The 23,812-nt window shown below is 35.1% G+C and overlaps 1 long non-coding RNA gene across 1 annotated transcript in view; it reads left to right on the forward strand.

The window, feature by feature from the left end:
- Window positions 1–23,812, forward strand: part of LOC115276048 — a 57,543-nt gene that overhangs the window by 28,246 nt on the left and 5,485 nt on the right. Inside the window, exon 2 of the long non-coding RNA XR_003901794.1 lies at window positions 22,837–22,895. This is a non-coding gene — a long non-coding RNA (uncharacterized LOC115276048). The remainder of the gene's footprint in view (window positions 1–22,836; window positions 22,896–23,812) is intronic.

The raw sequence follows: 23,812 nt of genomic DNA on the forward strand, positions 1-23,812 counted from the left end.
AAATATTTATTCTGTAACAGTCTTCTAGGCACCTTGTTTAAAAGGAGTGAAGACACATATATCTATATCAGGAAAAACTGAAATAAGTTTTATAAGCTTTTTATTGAAGTAAGTATATACAGAAAACGCGTATATAAAAACTATACGCTTTGATGAATTCTCACTAATCAAACACATCTGTGCAACCAGCACCCAGATGAAGACGCCAGATATTAGCAGCTGCAGAACCATAGCTCATGCTTCCTTCCAGTCAACACCAGACCCTTCCTCAGGGGCTACCGCTACCCTAACTTCTCACGGCATCTGTTTTTATATTTTGTATTTTATGTTAATACTGTCACACAGATACTCTTTCATCTTTGGCTTCTGTTACTCAGTATCATGTCTGTAATATGCATACATGTTATGGGTCAAGTGTCTTCCCAGACCTCATATGATGAAGCCTTACCTCTCACAAGTGACTGCATTTAAAATCAGGCCTTTAGGAGATAATGAAGATTAAATTGAGGCCATGAGGCGCGGGTTCCTTTCCAATAGAATAGTGTTCCTCAAAAAATAGAAACCAGAGAACTTGCTCTCTCTGCAAGTGAGGACACAGCAAGACGGCAGCCATTTGCAAACCAAGTAGAACCTTCTCACCAGAAACTAAACACTGTTAGACTCTTGATCTTGGACTTAACAGCCTCCAGTAATGTAGAAATCTTGTTTCTGTTGTTTAAGTCACAGGCATTTTGTTATGGAATCCTAAACTAAGATACTTTGTAATGTAATACAAAGATATTGGTGTAGATTATTCTGTTATATGAATATACCTCAATTTACCTATTCCCTTGATCATGAGCATATTAGTAGTAGTTTCCAAATTTTAATAGTTATGATTCATGCTTCTATGAACATTCTTGTATGTAAATATTGGTGGACATATGTACACATTTTATTTACAAGAATGGGAGTTGACTCACATGGTTTGCATTAATTCAGTTTTAGCAGATACTGCAAAGTAGAAGACCTAGTTTGCTATTGTCTCTTTATCATTTTATCCTAATTGGTTGACATGTAATAATATCATGTTAAAAATTTGAATTTTTTGATGACAAATGAAGTTGAATATATTTTCATATATTTATTGACTACATGGGTTTCTTTTGTGAAGTAGCTATTTCTGAGTTTCTTATTATATATGATAATAATTGTTACATTTGCAAATACCTTCAATCACTATATGGGTTGAGTTATCTCACCAGTTTCTGTTGATGAATGGATGTTTTTAGAGTTAATATTGTTAAAGAGGAATTTTTATTTATTTATTTATTTTAGAGAGGGGGAAGGGCAGAGAGAAAGAGAGCTACAGAATCTTAAGCAGGCTTTGCTCTCAGTGTGGAGCCTGACTCAGAGCCCAATCCCATGATCCTGAGTTCATGACATGAGTCAAAATCAAGAGTCACCAGTGAGCAACTCAAACACCTCTAAAGAGTTCATTGTAAACTGATAACACCTTTTGTGCCACTTTTAAGAAATACTTGCCAACCCAAGGTATTACTATGTATTGCATTTTTTTTCTACTTTTTAATTTACGTTGTTACTTCCTTTTGAATTTATTTTTATTTCAAATGTTAGTAGGGATCAAAAGATTTCTTTCTCCATTGAATATCCAGGTGATAGAAAACTATCGATTGAAAAACACCTTCTTTATCTTCTGTATGGCAATGCTTTCCTTTTCATTATTAGATGAAATGTACATATGGGTAGATTTTGGAAATCTCTAGGATATTCTAGTCATGAGTTTGCATAGTTCCCTGCAATGAAAACACAACACTTTCTCATTAATGTGTTTTATAACAGATCTTGGTATCTGGTAATAGAAATTGTTCAGTGTTATACTACTTCTTCAGATCTCCATGACACTTTTACCCTTTGAATTTCCAAATACATTTTAGAATAAATTTTCAACCCCCCTCCAAATCTTCACAAATATTCACACACACACACACACACACACACACACACACACACACACAGCTGTGATTTAGATTAGGATTGTGTTAAAAATACAGTTTGTTGTAGGTAAAATCTACAATTTTACCTTATTTAATTTTCCAATGTTTAAATAGTGAATATCCTTTACTTTTTTAGCTCTTTAGTTTTACCCAGGAATGATTTGTAGTTTACTATTGAATGTTTCCATGTGACTTTAGTGTTGACATATCATTCACAAATATCCTATAATTTTGTTAATTTTTATATTAATTTTGATCCATATGTACTTTTAAATTTTTGTATGTTTCTTTCTCTTTCTTATCATTTGATTCATGACTTATTTTCTCTCTGGCTTTGTAGGTTGAATTTTAATTCCTCTTTTTTGATTTTTAAAGTATAGATTATATTCATCACTTAATTGCTTTAGTGCTTCTCTAACTTTGAAGTTGGAGTATATTTTCTAATAAAATCTAGAGTTATTGATCATTGATACCCTTATTTTCACTAGAATTTTTAAAAAATTGCTTGATCTTCCCATTGAACACCACTTCAAGTTGGCATTCTCTTAAATTTTATTGTATATACACTTTAAAGATATGTGAATAGTTGATTTTGTATCCTGCCATTGTACTGAGTACATTTATTTTAAGTGTGTGTGTGTGTGTGTGTGTGTGTGTGTGTGTGTGTGTGTATGCATAGTCTTATGGATTTGCTATATAATGATTACATCATCTATAAGTAGGGACAATCAAAATTATCATGTAACAAATTTTGGTCAGCTTGACTGACTTTGGGAAGAATGAGAATTAAACATTCTTGGGAGAAACTAAGAGAAATTACTTTTCAAGGATTTTTGATTTAAAGGGAAGGAGAGGAAAACAGTGGTGAGCTGGTAGGAATAAAGTCATACTTCTAAATAGTCTTGGGTCAAAAAAAGCCTCAAGAGAAATTAAACACATTTTGAAGTTAGTGAAAAAGGGGAAAAATGGGGAGAAATCAGTAAAATTGAAAATAGGAAAACAATAAAGAAAGTAAAACAAAAAATACTTTGACAGGATCAATAAAATTGACATATCTCTAGCTAGGCTGATTAAGAAAAAATAGAGACACAAAATTACCAATATCAGAAATAAAGAAAGAGTCATCATTACTGATTTGTGAATATTAAAGATAACAAAACAGAGATGCCTGTGTAGCTCAGTAGGATAAGAGGCTGACTTTATCTCAGGTCATGATCCCCTAGTTCATGGGTTTGAGCCCCACATCAGGTTCTGCACTGACAACTCAGAGCCTGGAGCCTGCTTCAGATTCTGTATCTTCCTCTTTCCCTCTCTCCCACTCACATTCTGTCTCTCTCTCAAAAATTTAAAAAAAAATATATATATAAGATACAAAGGAATACTATGAACAAATCTATACCCTCATATTTGATAACCTAAATGAAGTAGATCTTCTTTATTTTTAAAAAGTTTGTTTTTAGAGAGAGAGAGAGAGAGCAAACTGGGGAGGGGCAGAAAAAAAGAAGGAGAGAAAGAGCTAAGGCTGAGCTGTCAGTGCACGGCATGGATGTGACTTGGTTTCGTGAATCATGAGATCATGACCTGAGCAGAAATTGAGAGTCAGATGCTCAAGAGTTGGAGGCTCAACTGACTAAGCTACCAGGTGCCTTTAAAGTAGATCAACTTCTTAAGAGACACAAATTACCAAAATTCACATGAGAATAAATAGATAATATGAGTGGAACCTTTAAATAAATCAAATAACTAATTAATAGCATCATAGAAATGTGGAATGTCTAATTTATTTTCTGTCAGGAAAAAAACCCTATGTTTTCCCTCCTGTTTCAAAGATTTTATTAAACCATTAATTAATGAGGTAACCAGTAGGTGTTATAAGGAGTTCAAAGGAGAATTTTTAAAACACTTTTGTAAATGGCTTTTAGAAGGATGAAATTAATATATCAGCACCATGTCTAACCAACTGAGCTAACTGGCCACCTGACAGTGAATTTATAAAACATTGGTCAATATCTGCAGGACAATTTTTATGTGTCTTTATGAAACATAACTTGTATTTTTATGGACAAGAAATATTTCATTTTTCATTATTTATACAACTTTCAAAGTTTTAAATGGCTAAGTCAATAAAAGACAAAGAACCTTGAAAGGTAATTCAATGGGGCAGTAATCATTTTGCCCATTTCAGGGTCTTCACAATTTTTCCTTTTACTGCTACCAACGAATGGGGTGGAAACTTTTACAGAATCTCAAATAATTTATAGAAGATATATTTTTCATGTATTTTAAAAGCAATATATACATTTTACAACTCTCAATGAAGTCAGCTTTCAGGGCTGTTACTACTACTGCTAATGGTGATTTTACCATTAACTGCCACATTAATGTGATTGGTCCCACATTAATATACTGCATAACCGAATATTATTGACTTTGCCCAAATTACTAAAACCAGAAGCATTAACATTCAGAGCTCCCATGCCAGTACTGCCAGGATATACTAATTTTGATGAAGTGAAGAAATACCTCTACCCAACCTGAGTTCCAACCTCATTTATATGAGATGACCCAATGCCACAGCTTCTTAGGTTTACAATATCTTAGAGATCTGTCCTTTGGTTTTAATTGTATTGCCTTCTTCCTAGGAATCAAATTTGAGATCTTGAGGATAAAGAGGGATTGGGCTTAATGTTCAAGGGTGACAGGAAATGACTAATAGGTCTAAACTTTTTGACCATCTTGAAAACCTCTTGTGTCTGATATTATTCCACCCATCCATCTACCCATTCATCCAGCCTTACAATTCCAAATACTAGAATAAGTTTAGTATTAATGCTAAGTGACTGGGAAAAGCTGATAAAAAGTTAGCAGAAAGTTTCTAAATCTTATCATCTGTTAGCTTTCCAGAGAGTTCTATCTTCTGATCCCAGGAATCAGTATGGTGTCCTGTGGGAGAAGCAGCATGGTGTCTTAAGAGTGTCTTGCTGGAGTAAAAGAAACTCAAACTTGTTAGCTTTTTCTTCAAGCACATTATCATTTGTGAAATATGGAGACTGAGATTGTTGTCATAATTAGGGATATACTTGACAAATAACTTCACTGGGTGGAAATTCTTTTAGAGCAGCATGTTGCCATGTGGCTAGGTCTCATATTCAGGCAAATGATGATAACACTGAACCCAGTGTCTCAAATTTATATTCTTATTTCCAATCAGTCATTCATGAAAAATTTTGTCTCAGTTCACTTTGATTAGTGCAATAGAATATTATCATTTTTTCCTAGAACTATTATAATTGTTATAATAATTATAGTTATCATGATGATTAATATTATAATAATTATAGTTATCATGATGTTATAGCCACCATTCACATTTTTATAGCTCAACTGCTTTGGCTTATAGTTGTTTCTTTTTCTCAACTTCTGTACATTGATCATGAACATGTTAACATACTCTTATAATTAATATTTTTTGAGATATCTGTACCAATCACTTAAGAAAGAATATTTACTGAATATCTTTTCCAGATACCAGGAGCAGATTAAACAATTCCTAATTATTTTTATAAGCCCATCACTTCCCTAAACAAAATCAGATACACATTGCAGTAAAGGCAAACTACAAACTGGTATCTCTTATGAACATTGATTCCAAAATTCTTTAAAACAAATATTTGCAAGTTGAATTCAAAATAGACAAAGGTTGAAAAAAATTTATTATTCTACTCAAACTCTAAATTATCACTTGCTGTCAAAAGCATTCTTATTTTTCCTTCTATAGGCAAATATGTTTACTTAAATAATGTTATAGGGTTAGTAAAACAACAAACATGACAAAACAAAAAATAAATATTGCCTCATATGTGAATAAATGAAAATACCCAAATCTTTGATAGGACTTTTTAGAGGAATTAAGAAAATGTTTTCCTTATTAAAAGAAGTCAGCTAAATTAGTGTTCTGTTTGGTTCCATGATAAATCAGTTAAAAAATCCATGAACATAAATTATTATTGAACATGAGTTAGAGACAAAACGCATCTAAAAAATCTTGTTAAACTTTTGATTTACATGATGTGCTTAGAAATTAGTAAAAAGATTTTTGAAGGAGAAGCTGAATAAAGGAAATTTCAGTTTTATCTTCACAGGTGGTTAGCAGGAGCATTTTGCTCTAAGGAAACTGATATTTATTAAGCATCTATATAGGCCTCAGGAGATATATTTATAATGTTTAAAACTTAATCTTCCCATGAAGCCAAGTAGATAATGTTATCCCAAATGTGAGAGAAGAAGAAATAGCCCACACAACTGAGCATTGGGCAGTGATATTGATTTAAGAATAATAGCATTAAATGAGAGTCTGGCTCCATTCAATGATGAAGATTTGGGGTTGCATTAAGTATCAAGGAATTATGACATACATTTTCTTCAGAATTCAAGCCGTTCTGATTAGGAATGTTTTCAAATCCAAGCAATGGAGCTGGCTCACAGTTGCTTAAACAAAGAGCATCTTTCTCTCTTCTCTGTCTCTCTTCTCATGTTCCCATGTGCATGCACATGCGCACACACACACACACACACACACACACAATTCAGAAGGAAGGAACAGAAGGAATTCAGAAGGAACAGAAGGAAGACAGTCCAGGGCCATTAACACTGTTTTATAATAATTTGTGGAAATTGGTCTGTATTTTTCCATTGTGTATAATCTTCCTTATTGTGTATAATCTTCTTGTCCATTGATCCTTGCTCCCTACAATAGAGAAATCATTATATTATTAGACATTATATTTATATTTGAGGGTGGGTGTAGGTGTAAGGGCTTTGAAGCCAAGGTTGGAGCTGATGAATCTATTTTCAGTTTGCTTTAGTCAGGAAAGCAAAATCTTTCTGAGAAGTTTCACTGAGAAATGCCACCTGCTACTTCTTAATGCATGACTATTTGGAGACAATTCCCCATGAGTCTCTTATGATTTTGCATGTATGTAAAGTCACTGACAGTGTTTTGTTTTCTGAAATATTTTCTGTGAACAGCATCAGAGATAGAATCTCCCTCCAGCAAGTTTGTGTGCTGTCCAGCAAAGAAATCCAAGATAATGCCTTCTTCTGAGATAAAGCATAAACATACTATACTTCTAAAAGGTTGGGGTTTCCTAAGAAGAGAGTTCCTCTTCTGTAATACAACCCACTATGAGTGCAGGGTGCATCTGGCTCTTACCGCATTGCCTGTGGAAACTGAGGTTTGGGGGTTCCGTGGGAATGACTGCACCATGGCACCCTGGCAACCTTGTACATTTTTACATAGACCACTTAGACAAGACTTGACTGCTGGCAATTTCAGTCTTGGCAGGATACCCTGTGATCTAATTGCATATGAGATCACTGGAAGTTTGTGAAGAGTTGTTACCAGGCTCTATTTGCACTTGACTCCCACACCCCCTGGGAAGCTGTCATAAGACATTTTTCATAGCTTTCAAGTTTCTGATAAGCTGTGAGGCTGTCTGTCTTCTTTTTGTAGGGTACAGCTGCAGGTTCTAAAATTGCTTAGCTGTAGCATGACATCAGCTCCTTGGGCACAGGGTTACCAACACTCAGGCTGTAGTGTCATGGCATCTGTCCCATTTGGTTTCAATGCTGTTCTTGGGACAAATGATACAAGAGCAGGCACTTTTGCTTTACTTATATTTTGCTATCTTTGTAATTAACAGCCCTTTTTTTGAGGGGGAGCAGAGGGACAAGGAAAGAGAATCACAAATAGGCTCCATGCCCAGCACTGATCACATGCTCCATTCTATGACCCTGAGGTCATGACCTGAGTCAAAATCAAGTGTGGGGTGCTCAAAGCAACTGAGCCACCCAGGTCTCCCAGTATACAATCTTTTAAAATGTATATTTATTTTTGACAAAGAGAGAGACAGAATGCAAGAAGGGGAAGGACAGGGAGAGAGGGAGACACAGAATCACAAGCAGGCTCCAGGCTCTGAGCTGTCAGCACAGAGCCAGACATGGGACTCCGACCTATAAACCACGAGACCATGATCTGAGCTGAAGTCAGATGCTTAACCAACTAGGCCACTCAGCCCTTAAACAGGCTTAATCTAAGAGCTTGTCCTTTACTGACCAAATTTCTCATCCTTACCTTGATAAGGAATTAGCACAAGAAAATGATACTTTAGCTACTGCTGTTTTGAGCTGTACTTTGTATCTCTGATCTAGAAGAGTCTTGTCTTCTACCAGCATCCAGGAAACTGTGATAGGCACATTTGTTAGCCTGGGAATAGTTTAAAATGTCAGATCTTTTGGAGTTTTTGACAATGATATTGGCTAGAATTGTGTAACATATATAACGCTACCTAGATGATGGCTAGGGAGAAGACTGTGTATACAGCTTGAGTTTCCAACCAACAATGTCCACCATGTAAAGCTAACTTTCTAAAAAGCCTAAAAGAAAAGGTTGACATAAAGGCTTTAAAATTTTAACCAGTATATGGTTAAATGTAGAATAAAATCTATAACTCTTACTAGTCTCCTTAGCCAAACTACTGCTATGGTTTTACTTATCTCCTTACCTGACACTTTTTAAAGTAAAGAAACCCTATTTAAATTATATAAATAGTGTACTGTTTACAATGAGTAGAATCTAGAGGGGATCAGGAAATATATTTCAGAGCATTTAAAAACATTTTGGGTTCTTTCCTCTATGCTTAGGAAGTCATTATCTGTTGAAGTCGGGAGCTCTTAAACTGTTTTGAGATTTTAAAATACAGATGCTAAAAAAGTTATTAGTTTAAAAAATAATCCTTTTAGGAGTTGAATGTACTTCAGTGCTAATTATAAATTTTAATGATTGTAAAGTGCCCTAGGAGACTGTAATGAAGATGATTGCAAGACTACATATCCACTGTAAATTTTCCTTTTCCCATACATCGTGTAATGATAAAGACAATATGTTTGAATACCCAAAGGACATAGCTAATTGTGTAAAGTTCACTAAATGTTAACAGTTTCCCAGTGACCCAGGAGTCATGTAAGGGAATTATAGATACATGTCTTGAGACATCTTTAGCAGTATTCATTCTCTAGAGTTAAAAAACAAAAAAAAAGCACTGAGAAAAATTTAAACAATGTTATTGCTTGCTTAGCCTGTAATAGATCTTAAGTCCAAAAGTTCCAGGAAGAGACATTATAATTTGTGAGTCTATTAGGGGAATTTCTGTTTGTTTCTAATTGACTTGCTGAAAACTGTGTGGATTTCTGGCAATATACCTTTAAATTAAGATTGCTCACAAAATCTCAAAAGTCAAGGTTATTGGCACTGTAAGTTATGAGTTACATAATAAGTAGTCAAAGTACTGTTTTCTGAAAACATTGTTTCTGGACTTTAAATACTTTATCTGAATAGTTTCATATGATAGTTGATTTGCACTCAATAATTTAACATTTCTTTCTCCAATTTTTTGTTCTCTTGTGGTTGTTGCTGTTCAAGAGGCTAAGTGGTGCCATTTTTTTAAATTGTTGTCAGATGTGAGCATCATGTTATGGATAGAATAAAGAGTTCTTCCCTTTGGAAATAAAGGCCCTTTGCAAAGTAAGTTATCTCTTCCACAGAATTGAATGGCCTGTCTACATTAGGTAATTTATCTTTACAACTGATCACTTCGTAAGTAATGTTTATTTCCTGATTTAATTCCCCATTTATACCTAAGATTCCAGATGGGGTTTTGAATTTTTTAAAAAATATTTTATTCATTGGGACATTTTTGATAACTGATCTGATTTCTTCACTGGTTATGGGTCTGCTCAGATTTTCTATCTCTTCCCCTTTGAATTTTGGTAATACAGGTGCATTTAGAAATTTGTCCATTTCTTCTAGATTGTCCAGTTTGTTGCAATATAATTTTTCATAGTAATCTCTGATGGTTGCTTGTATTTCTGAGGGATCTGTTGTAATAGATCCATTTTTCCTTCGTGATTTTGTCTATTTGAGTGTTCTCTCTTTTCTTTCAGAGGACTGTAGCTAGAGGTTTATCAATTTCGTTTATTTTTTCAAAAAACCAACTCTTGGTTTCATTGCTCTGTTCAACTTTTTTTATTATATATTGTTTAATTCTGCCATGATCTTTATTACTTCTCTTCTTTTGCTGGGTATGGAATGCTTTTGCTGCTCCCTTATAGCCCAGAGCCTGATGGATTCCCAGGGGAATTCTACCAGACATTAAAGCAGTTAGCACCAACCTTCATAAGTTAAGAAAAATAAACAATTGATAAACTTCTAACAAGGCTCCTCAGAAAGAAAAAGAGAAGAGACAACACCCAAATAGACAAAATCATGAATGAAAATGGGTCTATTACAATTGATCCCTAAGAAATACAAGCAATCATCAGAGATTACTATAGAAAATTATATGCCAACAAACTGGACAATCTAGAAGAAATGGACATTTCATGTGCTATTGGCCACCTGGATGTCCTCTTTGGAGAAGTGTCTGTTCAGATCTTCTGCCCATTTCTTCACTGGATTATTCATTTTTCAGGTATGGAGTTTGGTGAGTTCCTTGTAGATTTTGGATACTAGCCCTTTATCCTGTATGCCACTTGCCACTGTCTTTTCCCATTCTGTTGGTTGTCTACTAGTTTTTTTATTGTTTCCTTTGTGGTGCAGAAGCTTTTTATCTTGAAGAGGTGCCAATAGATCATTTTTGTTGTTGATTCCCTTGCCTTTGGAGATGTGTCAAGGAAGAAATTACTGCGATTGACGTCAAGGAGGTTGTTTCCTGCTTTCTCCTCTATGGTTTTGATGGTTTCCTGTCTCACATTCATGTCCTTTATCCATTTTGAGTTTATTTTGGGGCGTGTAAGAAAGTGGTCTAATTTCATTTTTCTACATGTTCCTGTCCAGCTTTCCCAACACCTCCTGTTGAAGAGGCTGTCTTTTTTCCATTGGATACGCTTTTCTATTTTGTCAAAGTTTAATTGGCCATACACTTTTGGGTCCAATTCTGGGCTCTCTATTCATTCCATTGGTCCATGTGTCTGTTTTTGTGCCAATACCATACTGTCTTGATGATGACAGCTTTGTAGTAGAGACCAAAGTCTCAGATTCTGATGCCTCCCGTCTTGGTTTTCTTCTTCAATATTACTTTGGCTATTCGAGTAATTTGTGGTTTCATACGAATTTTAGGATAGTTTGTTCTAGCTTTGAGAAGAATTCTGGTGCAACTTTGGTAGGGATTGCATTGAGTGTGTAGATTGCTTTGGGTAATAATGCCATTTTAACAATGTTTATTCTTCTAATCCATGAGCATGGAATGTTTTTCCATTTCTTTGTGTGTTTTTCAATTTCCTTCATAAGTCTCCTACAGTTTTCAGCATACAGGTCTTTTACATCTTTGGTTAGATTTATTCCTAGGTATTTTATGGTTTTTCGTGCAATTATGAATGGGATCAGTTTCTTGATTTCTCTTTCTGTTGCTTTATTTTTGATGTGTAAGAATGCAACCGATTTATGTACGTTGATTTTGTACCCTGTGACTTTGCTGAACTCATTGATCAGTTCTTGAAGGCTTCTGGTGGAGTCAATTGGGTTTTCCATGTAGAGTATCATGTCATCTGCAAAAAGTGAAAGTTTGACTTCCTCTTTGCCAATTCTGATGCCTTTTATTTCCTTTTGTTGTCTGATTGCTGATGCTAGGACTTTCAGCACTATGTTAAACAACAATGTTGGGAGTGGACACCCCTATCGTGTCCCTGATTTCAGGGGGAAAGCTCTCAGTTTTTCCTCATTGAGGATAACATTAGCTGTGGGCTTTTCATAAATGGCTTTTATGATCTTTAAGTAAGTTCCTTCTATCCCAACTTTTTCGAGGGTTTTTATTAAGAAGGGATGCTGTATTTTGTCAAATGCTTTTTCTGCATCTATCGACAGAATCATATGGTTTTTACCTTTTCTTTTGTTAATGTGATAGATCAGATTGATGGATTTGCAAATATTGAACCAGCCCTGTAACCCAGGAATGAATCCCACGTGATTGTGATGGATAATTCTTTTTATATGCTTTTGAATTCAATTTGCTAGTATCTTGTTGAGTACTTTTGCATCTGTATTCATTAAAGATATTGGGCTGTAGTTCTCTTTTTTTTGTTGGGTCTCTGTCTAGTTTAGGAATCAAGGTGACATTCACTTCATATAATGAGTCCTGAAGTCTTCCTTCCATTTCTAATTTTTGGAATAACTTAAGAAGGATGGGTGTTAACTCTGCTTTAAATGTCTGGTAGAACTCCCCTGGGGATCCATCCTACCCTGAGCTTTAATTCGTTGGGAGATTTTTGGTAACTGATTTGATTTCTTCACTGGTCATGGGTCTGTTCAGATTTTCTCTCTCTTCTCGTTTGAATTTTGGTAGTGCCTGTGTGTTTAGAAATTTGTCCATTTCTTCTAGATTGTCCAGTTTGTTGGCATATAATTTTCTATAGTAATCTCTGATGATTGCTTGTATTTCTTAGGGATCAATTGTCACAGATCCATTTTCATTCATGATTTTGTCTATTTGGGTGTTGTCTCTTCTCTTTTTCTTTCTGAGGAGACTTGTTAGAGGTTTATCAATTTTGTTTTTTTTTAAACACCAACTTTTACATATATAGAATTATATGTATATTTTGGAGGAAGAGGAGAAAATAATTTATGGATGTGTCAAATGGTTTTAATGACAAATATCTTCCATATTCTTATATTAATACATCTGGGAATCCTGGCAGAGTTTGAAGTCCATAATGACCAATATCATGACCTGTAAAATCTGTAAAGAAGTGATTTTTACCGCTGATAAGGGCTCTCATCCCTGGTCTTGTGAAAAATTTTTTTGTCAAATTTTCAAATCCAACCAATAATTAGAACATCTAAGGCAACAATACAATAATTGCTACAATATAATGAAGACCTAGTTGGCAGTAATTTAACTTTTCTAAAGCCCATGCCAGTGATACCAAGACTCCAATAAATGGATTTATGAATTAATGGTTATATATAGATTGCACATTTCTTTTCTGATAACTCTCACATTAATGGTAATGCATAAAGGTTGAGTTTTTTCTATACTTCAGATAATTCATTTGATAAAATTAGTTTCAAAAATGCCTACACTGTTTGTGTAGCTCTCCATGAATCCAATAGGATAATTGTATCACAGAGTATGTGGTCTATAATAATCATTATTTTTTATAAAAAACCCAAAGCAGGCATAATAATAATTGAAACCTATTTAATTGTTCTGCTTTGTTCCCTTTTTAATTTTTATTATTTTTTTATTTCTTTGTTCTTTTTGTTGTCGTTGGGCTTTTTTTTGAGAACAAGGATGAAGAAATTGTGGTTGCTGATTAGGGATAAATATCTAATTTCTATTGTTATACTGATGTGCAGTGGGTGGTATATATATAAAAAAGAAAAACATAAAAAAATGAAAAAAAGAAAAAATATTACTCCCACTAAATATAATTGATATGAATTATTTTGTAATTATATATTAAATATTTTATTAACAGAGATTAAAAAATTTTCTTTACTCCTCTTGGACTTTTTATATGATAATTTTTTCATGTTTATTTATTTTGATTTAGGGAGAGTGTGAGGGTGTGTGGCAACAAGTGGGGAAGTGGGAGGGAGAGAAGTAGAGAGTGAGTTGAAGCAGGCTGCACCCTTAACGTTGTGTGACACAGGGCTGGATCGCATGACCCTGAGTTCATGACCTGAGCGGAAATAAAAAGTCTATCACTTAACCGACTGAGCCACGCATGGGCCCCTGATATTGTGATTTTATTCTTTATTTTCATTAAATTGAAATTTTATTCTTAAGGGTTTCTCATGTTAAACATGCTGGTAAACCAATCTGTTTTAGAAAGTTAAGTGGTGGATGACCATGGAATACAAAAAGAAGAAATTCGTGAAATATCCTTTTTAGGATGGAAACTTCCATACTTTCTGAAAGCTTCTGTTCAGTACTTGCTATTCTGTATTTGATGGTAAGGAATACATCAAATTTGGCAATTGGTAGAAAACATATACTTTTTTTTTCTATTCCAAAGTTGTTTGGGTTAACTTATAAAGGTTATTTCAGATTTTTTGTCTTTCCCATAGTTCTATTCCTTTCCCTTCTCACCAGCCCCAAAGGTTTTTTCACTTGCTTGTTTGTTGGTTTTGCTGGTGCCTGTGCTTGTGTTATTGTTTTTATTGCTCTTGCTAACTTTATTCAACCTAGTTGTGCTACAACATAAAAACTTATTTTCTAAACCCTATCTAGAATGTCCAAGAAAATTCTTGCAGCCTTTATATATTTAAGTCTTTCACATTCATCAGGAAAAAAAAAACGTGCAAACAAATAGCTGTCCTCTTTGTAATATTACCATTTATCAAAGCATAAGTTGATGTATTACTAATTTAAAAGGTTTGGGATACCTAGTTGGCACAGTCAGTGGAGTGTCCAACTCTTGATTTCCCCTCTGGTCATGATCTCCCACTTGTGAAAACAAGTCCATCATTGGGCTCCGTACTGAGCATGGAGTCTGCTGAGGATTCTCTCTCTCCCTCTCTCCCTGTCTCCCACTTTTGCTCTGTCTCTCTCTCTCTAAAAAACATAAAACAAAAATAATTAAAAACAAAAGACTCCACTTTCCTACAGAATAGAATGAAATAAACAAAAGGAGGTGATACACAGAGGCTTAGCCCTAACGCACTCAAAAGGTTAGACGGAAACCCTTTTCTTTGAATTCACAATCTAAAGTTAGAGAAAAGGGAATTAACAGTAGTTATGTTAATCTGAATAGTTTTTTTAATGAACCGGATGTGATAAGCTAAATATAAAATATGGCTATATTTTATTATTTTTAAATGTGCCCTTTCGGATTTTTCTGTTTGTACTTCTGAACATATATCAGGGTGATTTCTATAATTATGAAACATTTTGTGTTTACTTATTAAAACATCCAAGCCAGTCTAATATTAAAAAAGAACAAAACTAAACTAAATCTCACATAAAATGCCAATAATGTCCCCTTTCCTCAACTCAGTCCCTTCCTGCAGTTCAGGAATCATCCATGTCAAAGAGAAGCATGGTCCGCTCCTCAGTGCTTGCTTTTTATCCCTTCTTCCCTCCCTAATACTCTAAGGTCATGGCTAAGAGAAGAGGAACCCAGCTTGTTTGTCTGGTGCTGTTTTAACTGTTTCTTGAGATTACAGTTGCCACTGTTGTTGTGGATGCTCCCATGGTATCTTCACTGCATTTATGTTTACTTTTCTTCTCTACACTGACACACCACAGCATTCTCTGACATGGCACACATCGTCCTCCACAGATCTTGTGACACCCCTCCTCCTCACATACTGTGGTAGTATGCCACACAGCTTCTTACTGCTGATGTTCCTCCTTACTGGCAAGGCTTTCCTTGGTTGGGCCTCTCAATAATGATTCAAGCCATCTATTCCCATGGAGTTCACCTGTTCTCTAGAATGCCGCACATCTCATCTCTGCTGAAAAGTGAAAGTGCAATTTATCCAGATGACAACAAGTCTCTTTGTCTTATGTTTGCAAACGGCTGCAGCTTGCATTTAGTCTTCATATCTTTTTACTTGGTAAACAAGAATTGGAGTCTATGGTCATGCATGTCCCAATCTCTATGGTATACTTATCCCTAAAAGTCACCACATGTGGTAGGTTGAATAACAATCACCCCCAAAAAATATCTTATGTCTCAATATTCAGACCTTGTCAGTGTGTTACCTTATGTGGCAGAAAGGCTTTGCATATTTGATTATCTTAAGTGTCTCAAATGGGGGTAGATTATCTTGGGTTATCTAGATAGGCCCAGTGTAATCACCAAGGTCCAAAGTAAATGAAAACAGAAAGGCAGAGAAAGAGGAGATGTGAAATTAAGGGCAGAGATTAGAGTGATGTGGACAAGGAATGCAGCTACCTCTCAAAGCTAAAAAAAAACAAAGAACAGAGTTCTCCCTAGTGCCATAGAGGGAATATAGCTCTAAAGACACCCTGATAGTAGCCCTTTTAAAGACCCATTTCAGAATTCTGAGCTTCAGGAGTATTAGATAATAAATTAATGTTGCTTTAAGCCACTAAGTGTGGTGGTTTGTTACAGCAACAACAGAAAACAAATACACCAAACCACATTCAAGAAGTTGTGTGAAGATGGTTCAATAATTTCTAAAATCAGCAGATTTGTAACCCAAGACTGAAGTGCCTGGCTTACCTTCTTATATACAACCTACATAGAATGTAGGGGACAGAGGAGAATAATCAAAGCACTCTTATAAAATTTATCAATGAATCTCTTTCTGAATATCTGGTCTCCTCTTAAAAACTTGCATGAGTGATAAAGCTGAAGATTCCAAGTCTACCTGTTGTATCCCTTGGGAATTCCTGAAGATTTGTGCAGCACTTCTCAATAATCTGGGAATATATAGAAATCATGTTTCTGGCAGCAACTAGATGGCATATTCAATATTTTTCAAGAGTTTAATAATAGTACAAATGACAAGGGCATGGACAGAGTGAAGAGAATCATAAAGAATTGTGTAGCACCCTCGGGCTTTGATGACCTTATGAAACTAGAAGAGGAAGCATTTATCAGAAACTAGAGAAGAATAGGGGTGCTTAGGTGGCTGAGTCAGTTAAGCATCCAGCTCTTGATTTTGCCTCAGGTCATGATCTCACAGTTCTTTGGTTTGAGCCCCAAGTTAAGCTCCTCCATGCTAGCAGCCTGGAACTTTCTTGGAATCCTCTCTCTCCCTGTCTCTCTGGCCCTACACTGCTCACTCTCTCTTGCTCACTCCTTCTCAATAAACAAACAAAAACAAACTTAAAATAAAAGAAACTAGACAAGAAAGTAAGTAGAGAGGTTGCAGTCACTCAAAGGCTAACCACACACCTCCCTTTCTTATACTCTTTGTATCTTCCAATGTCCCACATTGGCTAAAAACAAACAAGGTGGAGGGGTGGAGGCAAGAGAATCCAATGTGTTTCATGTTGGGTAGAGGGAATAATGGAGAAAGTTGGGGAGTAGATCTTGATGAGCAAATGCACGATAGCTCAAGGTCCTTAATAAAATGTTTTCCTAAGCTTTAGACTTTCATCCTAAATCTAGAGAATAGAAAAATATAATTCAACAAAATGGGTAATGTTACGGTAGAAATATGAATGAGTCACTATGAAAGCACAGAGGGGTCAATTAAACTCCATTTGGAAACCCAGATTAGGGCTTTTTGGAATAGAAAACATTTGTCATTTGTAGTGATTATTAAGGATAAGTAGGTGTAGGTCAAAAAGGTCATGAGAGGGCATCATTTTATAGAAGGAAGTTTCTTTTAGGTCTCATGATCAAAACAGAAAACTGAATTAGAAGATAGCTTGACTTTTATTCCTGATGTTTCTGTCTCTAAATACAATTGTATTCACTTTTATGTATACATCTGGAAAGGATAGTTTGACTTAAGATTGATATTTGAATGCTGACCATTTCTCTCTCTTTCCTTCATGCCCCTCATTTGGACAAACAAATAACACTGTATGCTTGCTTTTACCTTGGTGATGACATTCAGTCCATGGAAACCTAAGCCCACCAAATGTTCCCCCCACACCCCCATAACCAGAAACATAGGTCTTGCTCAAACCATTTCAGACAAAGTTGGGTGGCTTACTTCAATATAAGAGTAAGATGTCTTTTCGTATTTCATTAGTACATGTGTGGCGTCATCAGTCTAAAAAACCGAATTAATTATGCATGAGGTAGGGATTATTCCCGTGTTCTGGGACAATTGGTGAAACATGTTCAACAAATATAATAATATAGAAAAAAATTGAATGAAAACCTCACCTTTAAAAAGACAACTGATAAATTTAATTATGCCTAAGTGAAAGAATATTTCTAGAGAATAATTAGTTCTTTGTTGTCATCTACAGGGTATACAAGGGACTTAAAAACTTTCTTTAACCACTGTATTGGGAATCAAAATCATAATTCCCTTTATTCATTCCATATTTCCAAATATCCAGCATTTAATCAGCCTTCCACATGTGAGATCTTGCCCTCACACCAGTTTGTCCCATCCACTCTCTCCCCAGTCCTTCCCTTTTCTGATATACTGTCAGAAATTCTGTTGTTTTAATTTGCTTTCAATGAAGTGGTTAATAATTCAACCTTCTTTGCTAAGGATGCCTAAAGTCCCTCTGCTAATTGCTGACTTGTTTTATGATAAGGTCAGGCTCATTATAAAAGCAAACTTGATTCCTAAATGATATGCTGAAACATGGGCATAGTGTCAAGGAAGAGGTTAGGATTTTTACCTATGTAGGCCTCTCTCTAAAACTAAAACAACCCCAGCTGTTTGGATAGTTACAGACTGAATCACAATATGCTTTTTTCCCTCTGGGTGGGAAGAGTCCTGAGCCATCTACTTCCAACACTGGTCCCTTTCCCCACCCTATACCCCAGATTCTCCTTCTGGGTCCCCTTTATGTTAACTTGTATAAACTTGTTATACATTGTTTATACTTTAGCAATCTGAAAGTTTAAGAAAAAATTATGCTTTTGAAACTTTGAACCTAGTGCCATTGTGAAATGATTGCCTCAGTTCATAAATCACTTTTCAGATCCATGCGAGTCATTTATTCCTTTTTTTTCTTTTTCTTCATTTTCCTCTGTGTTATCATAGCCAATATGGGCACAATAGTGTTCCTTTGTTACCCCAGCATTCTTGTTTAGTTTCATAAGACATTATTATTTGTGTCTTGAAGCCATTAAAGATCTTATAATATGGGTGTTGATATTTTATTTTATTCCACAATTATACACATTTTACGTTTTTCACAGATTTCTCATTGTACTATAATTAAAATTATTGCTAATTTTGCCATTATTCCCACATTGCATTATGATACTCCATTCTCATGAAAGGCAAAGCAATGAGACCTGGACAAAACTGACCTTAATGTCTTATTCATGTTACCAATGAACACCATACCTGAATCCCACGGCTGTACAAATAGGTCACAGGTATAAAAATGAGATCAGGTAAATCTATTCCACGAAAGCCAGAAGAGAACAATTAAATATTGAGAAAAGTTAATTCCATATAAGAATTACATAGGATATCCAGAAAAATAGTCATGTAAAAGAAGCTCAAATATAAAAATATTTGTGGATGATGGCAAAAGACTTTTTAAGAACTTTTGTTCAGTAGTATCATTAAATGGGGAACAGAAATAGAAACATTGGCCCATTTGTGTATATCAAATTGGTAAAAGGAAAACTGTATGTTTTAAAAGTTTATTTATTTGGGGAGAGAGAAACGGTGAGAGGAGTAGAGTGGGAGAGAAAGAGAGAAGGAGAGAATCCCAAGCAGGCTCAGCACTGTCAGCACAGAGCCCTACATGGGGCCCTATCTCAAGAAGATAGACTGTAACCTGGCCAAGATCAAGAGTTGGACATTAAGCCACCCAGGTGCCCTAGAGAACTGTATTTTAAAAGCCAACAAAAGGGGCGCCTGGGTGGTTCAGTAAGTTAAGCCTCCAACTTTGGCTCAGGTCATGATCTCACAGTTCGTTACTTTGGTCCTTGCATTGGGCTCTGCTCTGACAGCTTGGAGACTGGAGCCTGCTTTGGATTCTGTTTCTCACTCTCTCTCTACCCCTTGCCCCCTCACTCTCTCTCTCTCTCTCTCTCTCTCTCTCAAAAATAAACATTAAAAAGACAAAAATATAAAAGCCAACAAATTCTTATTTCAATAGTTCAAACAACAATTCCTAAGATTTAGGAAATTATAGCTCCTCTGTTTTATTGAAATATGTACTACTTTTTTAAAGCTCTACTAGCTTTTACCATTTTATCAATTGAAGTGAATAAAAATATTTCAGAAATTTGAAGTGTTCCTTTCAAGTAATGATAAATATCTTAGTGGGGTTCCAATGTATGATTTAAGAATATACAACGTAAAACCCTGAAAATCTAATGGTAACATTATTTCCATTTTTTTGTAATATATATTTTTTATGCCAACAGTTTTTTGTTTTCTTTTTCAAACTCATTTGTGCTGAAGCAACAATACTGAAGGTGGGTTTTATAGGCAGTGGTTTAAAGAAATTGTCTCAGCAAGCTTAATAATTCAAGAGAGCAGAAAGCACTCCATTAATTCTCACAGAAAAGCAAATCAACAACAAGCCTGACTAAGGGAAGTTTGTTTTTTAAGAAGCTATCTGGGAGGCGCCTGGGTGGCTCAGTCGGTGAAGTGTCTGACTTAATCTCAGGTCATGATCTCACAGTTCGTGGGTTTGAGCCCCGAACCCCCTATCAGGCTCTGTGCTGACAGTGAGGAGTCTGCCTGGGAGACTGTGTCTCTCTCTACGCCTTCCCCACACGTGCTCTGTCCTCTCTCTCTCTGTTTCAAAAATAAAACATTTTAAAAAGTTAAAAAATAAGCTATTTGGAATACCTTTCTTACTGATAAAACATTTTTTTAAATTCATTGGAAGTCTTCTTAAATTAGTCTAATGAAATATCTGTCAAACCGTTTAGAATAATAATTACTATCATGTGATGGCAAAGAAGAACCATCTGCGCACTTATAGTTTCTAGATACTTACATATATGTAGATTTAAAATACATGGAATTTTATCTTATTAATATAGACCATAAACTCAATATAGTGCCATTGCTTCTGTTTTATGACCTTTGTCATGAAACTGCTGTGCACTTCAATGAATGCCTCATATATTTGTGCAGTTAAATAGATGGGCTGCTTCATCTTGACCTTTGGAGAGTCTACATTGAGTCAGGGGCTTATTTCATTGCTTTTACCATTTACAACTCTGTCTTCAATGGCAAGGGTGTTTCAAATGTTTTCTAATCAAGCATGTACCTTTACTGAAAGGTCAGAATACTAAAATGCCATATATCAAAGATTAAAATTATGATTCATCACTCCCATGGAAAAAGTCTAATTAGAAATGCACAGCATTCATTCTCTTGGGTCAAAATTGGACATGAATATCACACAGGACTGCATTAAGAAGCATAACACTCATACACTCTGTAAGTAGCACATTCTCTATCCCTTTGTTGACAATATCATTTCTCTTAATATTTTGTACATTTTTTCTATGGACTTTGAAATATCCTTTCAGATGGTTCTTCAGGGGGTTTCCACTGCAAGCCTCAGAAAGCAAATCCCAAAGAACATTAGGCTATTTTGTGGGTCAACTCAGGAGCCCAATTTCACAGAGGAATATGCCATTCTTCTGTTCTATTCAATTACACAAAGCAGAAACAACAAAATCTAGGCAACATATGGGCTAGAAGCAGAAATTAGCAAGTCCCCAACCCTGCCAGGAGGTTGGTCAAAACAGAATCTTGGAGAAAGCTATGTGAAATATTTAGAAGGCATAATTACACAGGTGCCAAACAGAAAAAGACACTTGTTCTGTAAACAATAATAGATTCGTTTATTTATAGCTACTTACATTATATGGATCTAATTTTGTCACCTAGGATTATATTTTGGGGATCATTTTATACATTGCATAATATGTTACATTCTTTTATCATTTCTAAAATACATTATTGTATAACTCTACCACAATTTCTTTAGCCTCACCTATGCTGATGAACATGTGTGTTGTTTCAGCCTTTTGCCACTGCTTTAAAAACCAAGGGTAAATGTTATGCATGATTTTTCAACACAGTTCATCAATTTCTTTGAGAGAGAGAGAGCACACGAGTGAGCATGAGAGCAGGGGAGGGGCCTAGGGAGAGGAAAAGAGAGAGAATCTTAAGCAGGCTCCATGCCCAGTGTGGTGTCCGACACTGGGCTCAATCTGAAAACTATGAGGTCATGATCTGAACTGAAATCAAGACTTGGATATTTAACTGAGTGAGACACCCAGGTCCCCCAATGCAGTTCACTTTTATATTTGCATGTGTAGTGATTTTATCCCTGTGAAAATTACATTTAAATAAGATATAGGTAAATAGATATGCCATGTTGTATATGTATGCATGTATATATATGTTTATCAATATAATATCTGTATCTACTTATTAATATAATCATACATATTTTAATCATATGTGTCAGAGAAACATTGTACTGTATGGAATTAAGTGGGTAAGGAAGATTTTATTTAAGATTATTGTAGAAGAAATCAAAACTATTGCAATAGAAAGAGGTTGAACTACAATAGTATGATGGATATTAGCAGAGAGTTTGATCATGTGGCTAAGCCCATCTGTGTTTGCTAACTGGTGGTTACTTAAGTTAAGCTTCTACACTTTCAGGGAGAGCAGGAGATAGAGGCTCCAACTTTCCTGATGATTACATTTCAAAGAAATGCCTCCCCTGTCCTTGAGAAAGACATTCCTTGGATACGAAACTGGCAAGAGCCTAGAAGGTTTATATCTCAGAAGGGTAGGGAAATAATTTACAGTCACAAATTTTCTAGAGTAAATGCTCTCAAGGACCTAAAGTCAGGAAGAAGCCTATCCAAAGTTCAGTCAAGCTAAGGAAAACATTAAGTCCATTTAAGTCAGATATTAAGTATCACATAGCAAGCTAATAATAGAATCTTAATTTTGACATAGTCCTCTGAATATTTTTTTAGTGCTCCCCCCTGTTGTTGACACTTTTCATTTTTGTCCACTGTCTTACATCTTACCTCCATTTCTGCATCTCCCATGTTCAAAGATGATAATACAGTTCTTCACTCTCCTCTCTTTCCATGTTTGTAAGACTTAGTATTTTCTGAGGGCTCTTGTCAGTTATGCCCATTCATGATTGAAATTGCCATTTAGGTGAACAGCAGGGGATCAACATAACCATGGCAGCAGGAGCCACATCTAACTGCAAACAGGTATGGTAGTGGAAATACTGAGATAAGACTAGCTCAGTGTCTAGGAATTTAAGTTGTCAAGAGTGAATTCAAGGGTAATGTGGCGTTACTGCATCCTTTCTCCTACATAAATAGCTCCCAAAGTTGGTTCTTTGATTTTTTTTGAACAGTTGAGTCATTTACCTCTTCTAATAATTTTATTACCTACTTATTGATGTTTCCAATGCTTGCAACTAGGGATAAATCCACATACATGCATTCTAAAATATTTTTAAATTTTTTCAAAACATTTAGTTTCTTGATTGTTTTACATTTCCAACATGCATTTAAAAATGCTTTTGCAGGTAATTCCTAAAGTTATATTTTTAAAGAAAATAACAAAATTCCTGTGTGACAATTTGAATGGCCTATATTTACAAATCTATGAGTTCACCCACTTTGTTAATATGTTTTTGAAGTGCAAAGAACATGAGATTTTTTATTGGAAAGTGAAATTGTTCACACGGTTGGCAATATTGAGTAAATATTTCAGGTGAAAACCTTGTAAGCAAGCTTCAGAGTTGTAAAGATGGGCAATCCTCCTGATGACTTAGCCATTTAGCAGTTACTTGGTTTCCTAAAAAGCCAATAGAGAGACTGTTTGAAAGGAATGCACCTCTTCCCCTTCTTAATTTTATTTTAATTACCTAAGTACTTGAGGGGCTTCAAAAAACATTGACTCATTCGTGCCATTATAAAATGCTTCTTTTTGCAACATTTGATTTTTGTTGTTTGATTTTGTTTTAATTTTGGTGAAATATGCATACCAAAATTTATAATTTTAATCATTCATAAGTGTACATTTCTCTGGCATGAAATATATTCACCCTGGTGTGTGACCATTACTAAGATCCATGTTCTGAACTTGTTTTCACATGTAAAACAAACTATATCCATTA

Source organism: Suricata suricatta, chromosome 13, assembly GCF_006229205.1.
Source record: "Suricata suricatta isolate VVHF042 chromosome 13, meerkat_22Aug2017_6uvM2_HiC, whole genome shotgun sequence".
Taxonomy (NCBI): Eukaryota; Metazoa; Chordata; class Mammalia; order Carnivora; family Herpestidae; genus Suricata; species Suricata suricatta.